Source organism: Bidens hawaiensis, unplaced genomic scaffold (assembly GCF_021521415.1).
Source record: "Bidens hawaiensis isolate Kalapana, Puna unplaced genomic scaffold, B.hawaiensis_p1.1 tig00003469_1, whole genome shotgun sequence".
Classification (NCBI taxonomy): domain Eukaryota; kingdom Viridiplantae; phylum Streptophyta; class Magnoliopsida; order Asterales; family Asteraceae; genus Bidens; species Bidens hawaiensis.
The window spans coordinates 12,513-27,739 of record NW_027491193.1 but is presented as its reverse complement, the minus strand read 5'-3'; positions in this window follow the sequence as shown (position 1 = coordinate 27,739).

Below are 15,227 nucleotides of genomic sequence, written 5' to 3'. Positions count from 1 at the left end.
GATATTTAGAACTGTGTTTATGAGTAAATCCAACACGAAAGTAGGGTTACCGGTAACGGGGCCTTACAAGTTGGTATCAGAGCAAAGTTCGAGAGATTTAAGCATCCTACATGCTTAGACTCGAACAGAGAATGGGATTTAAGTAAGAAAGGAAAGAAGATGCCAGTTCAAGAATGCCATGTGTCGCTCAAGCAAGATCAGTAAAGGTAAAGTGCATGATTAAATGATGTATGTTAATAAGGAAGAAAGGATATGTGAACGATAGGGATAGGAATAATTGACTGTTTAAATTGACAAACTGCTTAAGTAGAACCAGCACAAATAGACTCATAAAGGGAAGTGTATATGACACGGAAAGTAACGTGATCAGCTAATCACAACTGGCCACTGTTATTACCTGTTAGCCTTACTATCCTTGTACTAGATAGTTCCTTGAGTGATGATGTTTGTGTTTTCTCATATAGGATACTGATGGCTGGAGCTGGAGAATTTGTTGAAGCTGGGGGTCGCACTGGACGTCGTGGCAGGCCTCGTCTTGTCCGGCAACCCTCGGTAGAAGAAGCTTCCCACACCGAAGATGAAGGAAGCGCAGCTGGGGGAGACCAGAACAACAACGAGGAAGTTCAACTTAGTCCTGCAGTTCAAGCAGCCATTGTTCAGGCTGTAGTTGCTGCTGTGAAGAACCTGAATCCCGAAGGATCTGCTGGAAGCCGTGAACGAACTGCTGAAGGGGCGGGTGGTGATGGTAGAAAGGATGGGGAAGGTGAAAGAGGGGCCTCGAGTGGGGATAAGTCTGTGAAAGTCGATGATAGGAGAGGAGGACAAGGTGGGTGCAGCTATAAGTCCTTCAAAGGTTGTGACCCGCCTAAGCTGACTGGTTTAGGAGACGCAGTCGCTACTCTCCAGTGGATAACCGCTATGGACAAGGTTATCCGCATTAGCGAATGCCGTCCCGACCAAGCTGTGGGCTATGCTACTCAGTCATTCGTAGATGAGGCTATGTATTGGTGGGAGAGTGTGGAGCAGAGGAAGACCCGTGAAGAGATCAAAGAGATGAAGTGGGAAGATTTGAAAGAGTTGGTAATGAAGAAGTTCTGTGCAGATGCCGAGGTTGAAAGAACGGAGATGAAGTTCCAGAATTTAAAAGCCGGTATGATGACGCATCGTGAGTATACCACGGAGTTCAACCGACTATCTAGGTTGGTGCCTGACATGGTTGACACTGAAGTCAAGAGAATCAAGTGTTATGTGAGGGGGTTGCCACAAAAGGTCCGCATGTTAGTCAGGGCGGTTCAACCTGCTACTTTTGATTCGGCTGTTGGACTCGCGGAAATGGTCTATGCTGACGTGGCCGCGGATGATAGGGTGGAAAGGGACGAAGAGAAAGAGAAGAAAGGGGTCACTCCTGCTAAACGACCCGGTACTCAGTTATGGAACTCCAGGGATAAGAAACAGAAAGTGTGGGAGAAGAGATCGTGTAAGACCTGCGGAAAGAGGCATGGTGGTGAATGCAAGTGGGGTAAAAATTCTAATGTTTGTCTCAAATGTGGAAAGGCTCATGGTGGAGAATGCAGAATGGGGTCGAATGCCTGTTATAAGTGCGGGAAGGTAGGGCATTATGCCAATGAGTGCAGTGCGAAGCCAACATGTTACAAATGTGGCAAGACAGGCCATATGTCAAGGGAGTGCACTGAAGGTGCAGCTGGAGGTAGTGGAAAGAAGGATGCCGATCAAGCTAGGCCCAGAACTAGAGCCTACATGCTGACCCAGGAACAAGCCAGGCAGATTCCGGATGTCGTCACAGGTACGTTTCTAGTGAACGATGTTTCCGCTTCTGTATTATTTGATTCTGGTGCGAATAGAAGTTTTGTAGCTACGACGTTTAGTAAACTAGCTAAAATGAAAGGCTGCCGAGTGTCTGAAACTTTTGTAGTAGAAACCGCAAGTGACACTTCGGTGAAAATAACAAAAATGGTGAAGAATTGTAAGATAGAGTTAGAGGGACATGAGTTCCCTGTTACTTTGTATGTTATGGCCTTAGGAGGGTTCGATGTAGTCTTGGGTATGGATTGGTTGTCGGAGTTTGAGGCTCAGATAGTATGTAAAAGTAAGATGATAAGGTTAAAGTCATTGGATGGTAGTGCGGTGACGGTTTATGGTGATAAGGAGAGTTATGGACTTAATGTCATTTCGATGATAAAAGCCGAGGGTTTGTTAAGGCGAGGGTGCGGTGCCTACCTGGCGTATGTTGTCAACGCTACGGCCGAGACGAAAGAAATGAAGAATGTTCCTATTGTGCGCAACTACCCAGAAGTATTCCCTGAGGATCTTCCGGGGTTGCCACCTGAGCGAGAGATAGAATTTCAGATAGATCTAGTACCAGGAGCCCAGCCCGTCGCGAAGGCGCCTTACCGTCTAGCACCGTCCGAGATGAAGGAATTGATGTCCCAACTGCAAGAACTCCTCGACAAGGGTTTTATCAGACCGAGTGTTTCTCCGTGGGGCGCACCGGTTTTGTTTGTGAAGAAAAAGGATGGAAGTATGAGAATGTGCATAGACTATCGTGAGTTGAATAAGCTTACGGTAAAGAATAGATACCCCTTGCCTAGGATTGACGATCTGTTTGACCAACTGCAAGGTTCGAGTTGGTTCTCACGAATAGATCTCAGATCAGGCTACCATCAGCTGAAGGTGAAAGAGGTAGACATCCCTAAAACAGCGTTCCGAACGCGGTATGGACACTACGAGTTCCTTGTAATGTCATTCGGTCTAACAAATGCTCCTGCAGCATTTATGGACATGATGAATAGGGTGTGTCGACCGATGTTGGATAAGTCGGTTATCGTCTTCATCGATGATATATTGATTTATTCAAAGAGTGAGTCTGACCATCAGCCGAGCATCTGAGAGAGGTATTGGAAGTTCTGAAGAAAGAAAGGTTGTACGCCAAGTTTTCGAAGTGCGCGTTCTGGTTAAGAGAAGTGCAATTTTTAGGTCATGTGGTTAATCCGGAGGGGATTACCGTGGACCCAGCTAAGATTGAAGCGATAACGAATTGGAAGACTCCGCAGAATCCGACTGATATACGAAGCTTCCTAGGGTTAGCTGGCTACTATAGGAGATTCATCGAAGGTTTCTCCAAGATAGCCGCACCGCTGACCGGTATGACCCGAAAGTCGATAGTATTCAGTTGGGGAAAATTTCAAGAAGAAGCCTTTGAAGAATTAAAGAGAAGACTCACGCAAGCTCCAATCCTTACTTTACCCGATGGTGATGAGGATTTTGTTGTTTGTGCTGATGCCTCGCATCAAGGGTTAGGTTGCGTGTTGATGCAACGAGGGAAGGTGATAGCCTACGCGTCTAGACAGTTGAAGGTCCATGAGAGTACTTACCCGACGCATGATTTGGAGTTAGCAGCTGTAGTGCATGCTCTTAAGATATGGAGGCATTATCTGTACGGCACTAAGTGTACTATCTATACCGATCATAAGAGTTTAAAGTACTTCTTTCGAGCAGAAAGAACTGAACATGAGGCAGAGAAGATGGTTAGAATTGATAAAGGATTACGACTGTGAGATTAAGTATTACCCCGGTAAAGCTAACGTGGTCGCTGATGCGTTAAGTCGGAAGAATGAGGAAGTCCTTGCAACAGTGAAGTCATACAAAGTTGATCATGAACCCGAGTCTTTTTGAAGAAATCATCAAGGTGCAGTCAGAAGTGTTAATAGATGAAGGGTTAGTAAAGAAGGAAAGGATTTATGGCCAGCAAGATGAGTTGATGGAAAACACTCATGGAGTTAAAACTAGATTTGACCGTATGTGGATTCCACGCCATGGTGATCTTAGAAGTCGAATCTTAGATGAAGCTCATAAGTCAAGGTACTCAATCCATCCTGGAGCTACAAAGATGTACCAAGACTTGAAAAGAGATTACTGGTGGCCAGGAATGAAGAGCGATGTAGTGGATTATGTTGGTAAGTGCTTAACTTGCTTACAAGTCAAAGCCGAACACCAAAAGCCTTGTGGGAAGATGCAACCGCTAGAGATACCTGAGTGGAAATGGGAACACATCACCATGGATTTCATAACTAAGCTACCTCGTACAGCTAAGCAACATGATACCATCTGGGTGATTGTGGACCGTTTGACCAAGAGTGCTCACTTTCTGCCCATACGAGAGGCCATCTCGTCAGAAACGTTAGCAAGCTTGTTCATTAAAGAAATTGTAACCAAGCATGGAGTACCGTTATCGATCGTGTCTGATAGGGATACACGGTTTACTTCGAGGTTCTGGAAGAAATTTCATGAAGCTATGGGGACGAGGTTGAACATCAGTACGGCGTATCATCCTCAAACCGATGGACAGTCTGAAAGGACGATCCAAACCCTTGAGGATATGCTACGTGCTTGCGTTTTAGATTTTGGTGGAAGTTGGGATGATCATCTGCATCTGGCAGAGTTCTCCTATAACAACAGTTACCATTCGAGTATTGGTATGCCACCGTTTGAGATGCTGTACGGTAGACGATGTAGAACCCCCGGTGTGCTGGGGTGAGATTGGTCAGAAGGAAATGGGAAGTATAGAAGTGGTTCAAGAAACGTCTCAAAGTTCGATCAGATCAAAGCAAGAATGAAAGCCGCTCAAGACAGACAAAAGTCTTATGCGGATAAGCGGCGACGATCAATTGAGTTTACGTTGGCGACTATGTGATGCTTAAGGTCTCGCCTTGGAAGGGGATTATCCGTTTTAGGAAAAGAGGGAAGTTGAGTCCGAGGTACATTGGACCGTTCAAGATTGTAAAACGTGTGGGTGAAGTAGCTTACAAACTGGATTTACCCGATGAGTTAGAAGGAATTCATTCAACCTTCCATGTTTCTCATCTGAGGAAGTGTCTAGCTGATGACACGTCTCACGTGCCCTTAATGGACATCGAGGTTGATGAACAATTGAACTACATCGAGCAACCGATAAAGATCGTTGATCGCAAGGAGAAGCAGCTTCGTCACAAGATTATACCCTTGGTCAAAGTGATATGGAAGCACCGCAAGGGATCTGATGCTACTTGGGAAGTCGAGGATGAGATGCGCAAGTTTTACCCTAGTTTGTTTATGTAATAGTTAGGTTTCGGGGACGAAACCTCTTTAAGGGAGGAAGACTTGTAACATCCTAAAATTTTTATATTGATAAATAAAAGAAAGTTATGTTTAGTAATTTCACGTTTTAGTTATTTAATGTCGAGTAAGGAACGGGTCTTGGGCTTAGTTATTTTATGAACTCGGCCTGTCTCGACCCGTAGGAAGCCAACCCGAGCCTAACCAAACCCGTAGTATATAAACGAAAGTTCTTGACACTTCCACCATTTTTCACCATCTTCCTTCACTTACACCCACCCAAACACTCTCATTTCTAGAGAGAGAAGCTAGAGAGAGAAAGTTCTCAAATCACAAATCCGAGTCCACAATCTTGTTCCTAATCGTTTTTGGTAAGTCCCTCTCGAAAATCATCCGTTTTCATAACCATTTCGGCCTCAAATCGAGCAAAAACGTAACTTGAGTTTTCGGGTCAAAAACCGCCTTGTTTTGGTGTCAAAATGCAAGCTTTTGTGTTTAAAAGTACTAGGAATCGATAGCCCTTTCAATCCCGAGCATTTCCATGTCAAAAACTTCGATTTTGGGTCAAAAATCTGGAAAATCTGGAAAAACCGTGGGTTTCTCCGTCGCCCAGCTTGAAGGAGTCGAATCAGACTCATTCGATCGAACCAGTCGATCGAATCAGTCCATTCGATCGAATGCGTAGATCGAACAAGTCCAGTCGACCGAATAGGGAAGCAACCGAATGGTCTCCAACTCATTCGATCGAATGAGTTTTGTATTCGATCGAATGAGTGTTGTATTCGATCGAACGTGTTCCTATTCGATCGAACGTGTTCCTGTTTGATCGAACGTGTTCCTATTCGATCGAACGTGTTGTATTCGATCGAACGTGTTCCTATTCGATCGAACGTGTTCCTATTCGATCGAATCAAGCCAGAACCAAGCTGTTTCCAAGTTCGCCTAAGGTTTAACTTCGCCTGAAGCGAAGTTCGTCTATAAAATAAATTAAAAACCTAATGGAAAATGTGTTAAGGCAGTTATCGAAAATAAAATTTTTCCAAGCTGACCTGGCAGCTTAACCCCAGCCAGGGGCTCTGCCCCTTGGACCCCGCTAGGGGCTGCCGCCCCTAGAACCCCGCTGCCAGGGGGCGCTGCCCCCGGACCCCCGTTCGTTGTGGGTCATATATAGATAGAAATACAAACGAGTAGCAGTAGTTAATTGATATGTGTAAATATTATACAGTTAGCCGAGCCCAGTTAAAGAAAGGAATTACGATCAACGGCGAGCGTAACAGGATCCAGGTGAGTTTCTAGCCCCATTCCTTGTTATGTTTTCGGGGCTGTGTGCATACTTGATGTGTTGTTAATACATTTATCCAAAGTGATAAGTGTATGCCATAGGTGATATATGTGATATGTATGAATGATTGCTTGATGGTTCGTGAACGATCTTCGGATATTGCACGTACTGTCAGGTTGTAACGTTATAAATATGGCAAGTATGATATGTATGTTTATGTGTATGAACGTAAGAAAGTTAATAAAAGAAGGAAATGACGGTTGTATGGTTATATGGTTACAAAAGGGGTACCGAGCCCTAATAATACTCGAGGTATGATGTATGGTTGTATGGTAACGAAGAGGGAATCGAACCCTACTAATATTCGAAAACATGGGACCAGACCCTAATAATATCTGTGATGTTAGGGACCAGACCCTAATAATATCTGTGATGTTAGGGACCAGACCCTAATAATATCTGTGATGTTAGGGACCAGACCCTCATAATATCTGTGATGATAGGGACCAGACCCTTATAATATCTGTGATGTTAGGGACCAGACCCTTATAATATCTGTGATGTTAGGGACCAGACCCTTATAATATCTGTGAGGTTATAGGGCGAAAGGCTCTTTAAAACGTATGATTATGAATGTAAAGAAAGTATGTAAGTAAGAAAGAAAGTATGTAAGTAAGAATGAAGGTATGAGTACTTATGTGTGTATGAAAGAAAGTTATGAGGTTAAGTACGTATGTATGTAACAAGGTATTGCATGGTAGTGTATGATTAACTAGAACTCACTCAGCGTAGCTGACTTTTAGTATGCACGCAGGTGAGTAGGTTGAGACAGCTGGCTTGAGTGGAGGACACATGGCAGAAGACTAAAGCCTGGCATCTGAAGATCCGATATGTTTTATAAGTTACGTTTTGATTTTGAAAGACATGAGGAATGTTTAAAGACATGATTATGAATTGATATGTAATGTTTTATGAAAGTTTTATATTCCGCGTAAAGTTTTTAATTAACTCTGATATTTAGAACTGTGTTTATGAGTAAATCCAACACGAAAGTAGGGTTACCGGTAACGGGGCCTTACACATGTGTGCCTTAACCGGAAACAAAGTACACTCGTCTGGGCAGCTCTATTGTTTTTATTATATCATTTAACCTTATTTGTGGGAGGTCAATCTAGAAAGTGTCAGTATGGGAAACTGGGTATGACGTTAAACCTTAATAGTATTAATGGTGATAATTTATATACCTACGATGGAGGTTGATGTTTGCTTTAGAGTTTGCATGAGGGCAAGCAAAAGATAAGTGTGGGGTGTGATGGTTGGTTAATTTGTATATTTTAAAGTACGTTTAGGTTTAGTATGTCTGTGTGTTCAATCGTTACAAACTTTACATTTCCGGGTGAGATTCTATGAGAACATCTATGAACTTTTATATACATTTCCGTTACAAACTTTAACCATACTAAACATCAATAACCTTAAACCTTACTATGTCTGTGTCTTCAATCGGTTTAGGTTTACCTTGATCTGAACGATTAGTTACCAGTTGCTATAATAATTGACCAGATGGTTGTTTCATTAGGTTGAATACGATAAAGCATATAATTGCCCTTAACCGAGTCACACTAGCAGGGATTGTTTGATAACCAGTGTCGTGTGTAAAGTGATTATTGATGTCTAAGGTATTATCTAGTTGACCAATCTGTAGTTAACCATTAATGATTAATTTATTAGGTTGCATGAGCTTACTATAAGTTACTTACTTGAAGTCATGGGTGTGATTTGCTTTTACTATTTGATTGAAAATTGTTTGCTTCTCCGTTTGCTTAATTTTAAACTAAAACTATTTGCTTGTGTGATCAGCACTTAAACAGTACTTCATAATATTAGAAATTAAAAACACGTTGCATTGACCACATACTCCTGGTGGATACGATACCTTACTTATCCTAGATTCTTAGGTTAATTAGGTTTTTGCATGACTCAAACGACGGTCATCAGGGGAGTGTGATTACTCACTTGGAAACTAAGCGAGTGATGAAATAGATGAGCCGATCCTTAAGCGGGGTGAACAGGAAGGTTCTGTTTTAAAAAGTTAGTTCAAGAATTAAGTGAGTCTAGGATTGAGGATGTGTCCAGAAGTAAATATTAAATAAAAGTAAAATAAACTAAACCTGAATTCAAATTGGGGTTTTATTTGTAAAATATCGATTTAAGCGAAAGTTCGGTTTTAGTTCGGTCCATGGCTCGGTATGAGACCGAGGTTGGTTGCCACATATCCAAAACATGAGAACTAACAACAAACTAAAATAAAACAGAACTTTGAAAAAAAATACAAGAATCGGTCGCTTGAAACACAACTTGTGTTTATAAGCGAGTGATTCGGTTTAAGGCGGGTTGCTTGGTTTATTTAATCCGGGGCTTGGTTTGAGACCAAGTACAGTACCAACATCCCTTTAACGTAAAAAATAACTACAAAACATTAGCCAAGAATGATCAATAAAAAATATATCACATCTAAGATGGGAAAACCAACCAAAAGGATTTTGATCAGTTTTGGACAGAATCTGTCCTTGATTTGAATAATACTTAACTATAAATAAATCTCTAAAAAATATAAAAATATCCAGTCTACTTAATTAGGGTGTTATGAACATCTTTCTTTTAGAACTTCCCCAAATTATGACTCGAGATAGGCTGAAACAGCGGGTTTCTCAATTGGTACAGATCTGCATACTAAAACTAAAACAATAATTGTGAAGCCATACGAATGAATTAAAATGAACTTAAATAACCATTGAAACCATAACTCAATGAAGTTAATCATAGAATTTGGTCTTGAACCATTCCCGTTCTTTATGAATAATAATTAACCATATGGTTGTTTGATTAGGTTGAATACGATAAAGCATATAATTGCCCTTAACTGGGTCACACTGGCAGGGATTGTTTGATAACCAGTGTCGTGTGTAAAGTGATTATTGATATCTAAGGTTTTATCTAGTTGACCAATCTGTAGTTAACCATTAATGATTAATTTATTAGGTTGCATGAGCTTACTATAAGTTACTTACTTGAAGTCATGGGTGTGATTTGCTTTTACTATTTGATTGAAAATTGTTTGCTTCTCCTTTTGCTTAATTTTAAACTAAAACTATTTGCTTGTGTGATCAGCACTTAAACAGTACTTCATAATATTAGAAATTAAAAACACGTTGCATTGACCACATACTCCTGGTGGATACGATACCTTACTTATCCTAGATTCTTAGGTTAATTAGGTTTTTGCATGACTCAAACGACGGTCATCAGGGGAGTATGATTACTCACTTGGAAACTAAGCGAGTGATGAAATAGATGAGCCGATCCTTAAGCGGTGTGAACAGGAAGGTTCTGTTTTAAAAGGTTAGTTCAAGAATTAAGTGAGTCTAGGATTGAGGATGTGTCCAGAAGTAAATATTAAATAAAAGTAAAATAAACTAAACCTGAATTCAAATTGGGGTTTTATTTGTAAAATATCGATTTAAGCGAAAGTTCGGTTTTAGTTCGGTCCATGGCTCGGTATGAGACCGAGGTTGGTTGCCACATATCCAAAACATGAGAACTAACAACAAACTAAAATAAAACGGAACTTTGAAAGAAAATACAAGAATCGGTCGCTTGAAACACAACTTTTGTTTATAAGCGAGTGATTCGGTTTAAGGCGGGTTGCTTGGTTTATTTAATCCGGGGCTTGGTTTGAGACCAAGTACAGTACCAACATCCCTTTAACGTAAAAAATAACTACAAAACATTAGCCAAGAATGATCAATAAAAAATATATCACATCTAAGATGGGAAAACCAACCAAAAGGATTTTGATCAGTTTTGGACAGAATCTGTCCTTGATTTGAATAATACTTAACTATAAATAAATCTCTAAAAAATATAAAAATATCCAGTCTACTTAATTAGGGTGTTATGAACATCTTTCTTTTAGAACTTCCCCAAATTATGACTCGAGATAGGCTGAAACAGCGGGTTTCTCAATTGGTACAGATCTGCATACTAAAACTAAAACAATAATTGTGAAGCCATACGAATGAATTAAAATGAACTTAAATAACCATTGAAACCATAACTCAATGAAGTTAATCATAGGATTTGGTCTTGAACCATTCCCGTTCCTTATGAATAATAATTAACCATATGGTTGTTTGATTAGGTTGAATACGATAAAGCATATTATTGCCCTTAACTGGGTCACACTGGCAGGGATTGTTTGATAACCAGTGTCGTGTGTAAAGTGATTATTGATATCTAAGGTTTTATCTAGTTGACCAATCTGTAGTTAACCATTAATGATTAATTTATTAGGTTGCATGAGCTTACTATAAGTTACTTACTTGAAGTCATCGGTGTGATTTGCTTTTACTATTTGATTGAAAATTGTTTGCTTCTCCGTTTGCTTAATTTTAAACTAAAACTATTTGCTTGTGTGATCAGCACTTAAACAGTACTTCATAATATTAGAAATTAAAAACACGTTGCATTGACCACATACTCCTGGTGGATACGATACCTTACTTATCCTAGATTCTTAGGTTAATTAGGTTTTTGCATGACTCAAACGACGGTCATCAGGGGAGTATGATTACTCACTTGGAAATTAAGCGAGTGATGAAATAGATGAGCCGATCCATAAGCGGGTGAACAGGAAGGTTCTGTTTTAAAAAGTTAGTTCAAGAATTAAGTGAGTCTAGGATTGAGGATGTGTCCAGAAGTAAATATTAAATAAAAGTAAAATAAACTAAACCTGAATTCAAATTGGGGTTTTATTTGTAAAATATCGATTTAAGCGAAAGTTCGGTTTTAGTTCGGTCCATGGCTCGGTATGAGACCGAGGTTGGTTGCCACATATCCAAAACATGAGAACTAACAACAAACTAAAATAAAACAGAACTTTGAAAAAAAATACAAGAATCGGTCGCTTGAAACACAACTTGTGTTTATAAGCGAGTGATTCGGTTTAAGGCGGGTTGCTTGGTTTATTTAATCCGGGGCTTGGTTTGAGACCAAGTACAGTACCAACATCCCTTTAACGTAAAAAATAACTACAAAACATTAGCCAAGAATGATCAATAAAAAATATATCACATCTAAGATGGGAAAACCAACCAAAAGGATTTTGATCAGTTTTGGACAGAATCTGTCCTTGATTTGAATAATACTTAACTATAAATAAATCTCTAAAAAATATAAAAATATCCAGTCTACTTAATTAGGGTGTTATGAACATCTTTCTTTTAGAACTTCCCCAAATTATGACTCGAGATAGGCTGAAACAGCGGGTTTCTCAATTGGTACAGATCTGCATACTAAAACTAAAACAATAATTGTGAAGCCATACGAATGAATTAAAATGAACTTAAATAACCATTGAAACCATAACTCAATGAAGTTAATCATAGGATTTGGTCTTGAACCATTCCCGTTCTTTATGAATAATAATTAACCATATGGTTGTTTGATTAGGTTGAATACGATAAAGCATATAATTGCCCTTAACTGGGTCACACTGGCAGGGATTGTTTGATAACCAGTGTCGTGTGTAAAGTGATTATTGATATCTAAGGTTTTATCTAGTTGACCAATCTGTAGTTAACCATTAATGATTAATTTATTAGGTTGCATGAGCTTACTATAAGTTACTTACTTGAAGTCATGGGTGTGATTTGCTTTTACTATTTGATTGAAAATTGTTTGCTTCTCCGTTTGCTTAATTTTAAACTAAAACTATTTGCTTGTGTGATCAGCACTTAAACAGTACTTCATAATATTAGAAATTAAAAACACGTTGCATTGACCACATACTCCTGGTGGATACGATACCTTACTTATCCTAGATTCTTAGGTTAATTAGGTTTTTGCATGACTCAAACGACGGTCATCAGGGGAGTGTGATTACTCACTTGGAAACTAAGCGAGTGATGAAATAGATGAGCCGATCCTTAAGCGGGTGAACAGGAAGGTTCTGTTTTAAAAAGTTTGTTCAAGAATTAAGTGAGTCTAGGATTGAGGATGTGTCCAGAAGTAAATATTAAATAAAAGTAAAATAAACTAAACCTGAATTCAAATTGGGGTTTTATTTGTAAAATATCGATTTAAGCGAAAGTTCGGTTTTAGTTCGGTCCATGGCTCGGTATGAGACCGAGGTTGGTTGCCACATATCCAAAACATGAGAACTAACAACAAACTAAAATAAAACAGAACTTTGAAAAAAAATACAAGAATCGGTCGCTTGAAACACAACTTGTGTTTATAAGCGAGTGATTCGGTTTAAGGCGGGTTGCTTGGTTTATTTAATCCGGGGCTTGGTTTGAGACCAAGTACAGTACCAACATCCCTTTAACGTAAAAAATAACTACAAAACATTAACCAAGAATGATCAATAAAAAATATATCACATCTAAGATGGGAAAACCAACCAAAAGGATTTTGATCAGTTTTGGACAGAATCTGTCCTTGATTTGAATAATACTTAACTATAAATAAATCTCTAAAAAATATAAAAATATCCAGTCTACTTAATTAGGGTGTTATGAACATCTTTCTTTTAGAACTTCCCCAAATTATGACTCGAGATAGGCTGAAACAGCGGGTTTCTCAATTGGTACAGATCTGCATACTAAAACTAAAACAATAATTGTGAAGCCATAAGAATGAATTAAAATGAACTTAAATAACCATTGAAACCATAACTCAATGAAGTTAATCATAGGATTTGGTCTTGAACCATTCCCTTTCTTCATGAATAAGTTACGGTTCAATCTTTGATGAGAAAATTATGTCTAGAATGGAAACACCATTAGAACCTATGTTCTTGATGTTTTGAAATGGTTTTTGATGAAAAACAATTATGCTACTCATTGTGTGATGCTAATAAATACTTACCATCTTATTACACAAATCCGCATGGTCAAATAACCAACAAACAAATTCAAATAAAAGTCAGAAACTTTAAACGAGTAAAAATCCCAAATCCGGGTCAAACTAGCCTTTAATAAGCAAAGACGTTCCTTAGGATGACATAAACACCTTAATCAACTAAGGTTAAAGAAGGAAACATTGAAACATATATATAAGACTAATAAAAACTGAAAACATCCCAAAACATTACTCAAATCTGTTGAAAAGCAAGAAATTGTTCAGTTTGACTTTTAAAGTTAACTTAGGCAAGAACACTTAAATTTGCTTCCACAAATCCAAAAATTAGAGAGAAAAGAATATATGAGCAATTGGAAATATTGAGAAGTGTTGATATTTTTAGGCAAGAATGAGGGGACAAGTTTGCATGGATGGTTGGACATTAAACCATCTTACAACCATTTTTGCATTCAATGTGGTTGGTTGGTTTGTAAAATAAATTAATTAATTAATTAAATAAGTAAAATAAATAATTAAATAAAATCCGATTTAAAGGTTGGGGAAAATTTTGTTTTTGGCAAAAACGGTGATGTGTTGTAAAACACATAGCGTTTTTATCCCGTTTTTGGGTTGTTTTGTGCGTAAAACGTTAACGAATATAAATGTTTCTTGCATGAAATTACATGTTTTTGTATGTGATAGGTTCCATGTTGAAGAGAGCGAGAAAACGAGTCAAATGGAAAAAGAATCAGCTAAAACGGATCTCGGATGAAGCCGGTACGCAAAAACGAAGATAAACGAGCTAAAAGTCGAAAAACGTCAGAAAATGTCATGTTCGAGCTACGCGACCAGGTCATACCATTCAAGAAGCATGTGGTAGATTCCAACATGTCCCAAGGCTGCCAAGAATGTTCAAGAATCAGCTACCATGTCTATTTTGTCTTCTAGTGGGCCTAGTGGGCTTGTTTTAACCTATTTTATATTAGGAAGGATGTGATTAAACATATATATAAACCCTAAAACCCTATGAACGATTTTATTCAAGTTTCCAGCCATCCCACACCTGCTCTAGAGGAGAAACCAAGGAGGACAAGCTTACGGTTACATCTTTTATCCTTCGGTTGTCGGTTTTGACTATTTTAAAGTTTGTGAGTTCGTTTTTTGTTTTTAAGCATTCAAACCTTTTGTAATCAGATTTATATGAGCATGTTTATCATTTATATCTATTTTATCTACTGTTCATTGATTATGATTGGCTAAACTTGTTAGTTCTACCTAGGTTAGATGAATATTGTTAGGTTTTAATGAGTTTTATGGATTGTTGATCATCATGGCTTGAATTGTTAATGAAAAGTTTGGTTTAACATTGAATTAGGTTATGTTTAGTGGCTGTGAATTTATTAGTTATACTCATATACCTCTTGCTTTGATTAATTGAATAGGTTTTGATTGATTTTAGCTTGTTTGAACTCTTTACTTTGTGTCTAGAGATTGTTTGCGGGGGTGATCAACCGTAGGGTTTAAGTGGGTATATTAATTGATTAGATTCAGCGGGGTGAACACCTTCTTAGAGACCGAGAGGTGATAGGAAGTAAACTCGTCTCATAGCTTTTGCTTGTTAGAATTAGGATCGCGCGAGAGCGGGTTCGGTTCTTGTCGGGTTTGGGTTTTTGAGCGATTAGTTGGTCTAGTTTAAGTTAAACTAAATTGTTCCTCTATCCTTGGTTGCGTAGTATTCGTCTCCATTAGGGTAGTGTGTCGGTGAGTCCGAGAGGAGAGTCGGCATTAGAACGCTTTAACATTTCCTTTCTCGGTTTGTTCTTAAAATCAACTAAGTGTAAGTTAGAGTTTGTTAGTGAGACTGAGAGGTGATCTAGCTTTCTTGAGTGAACCTTAGTTGAGTCATCCTTAGGAACCGGTGTCGTGAGAG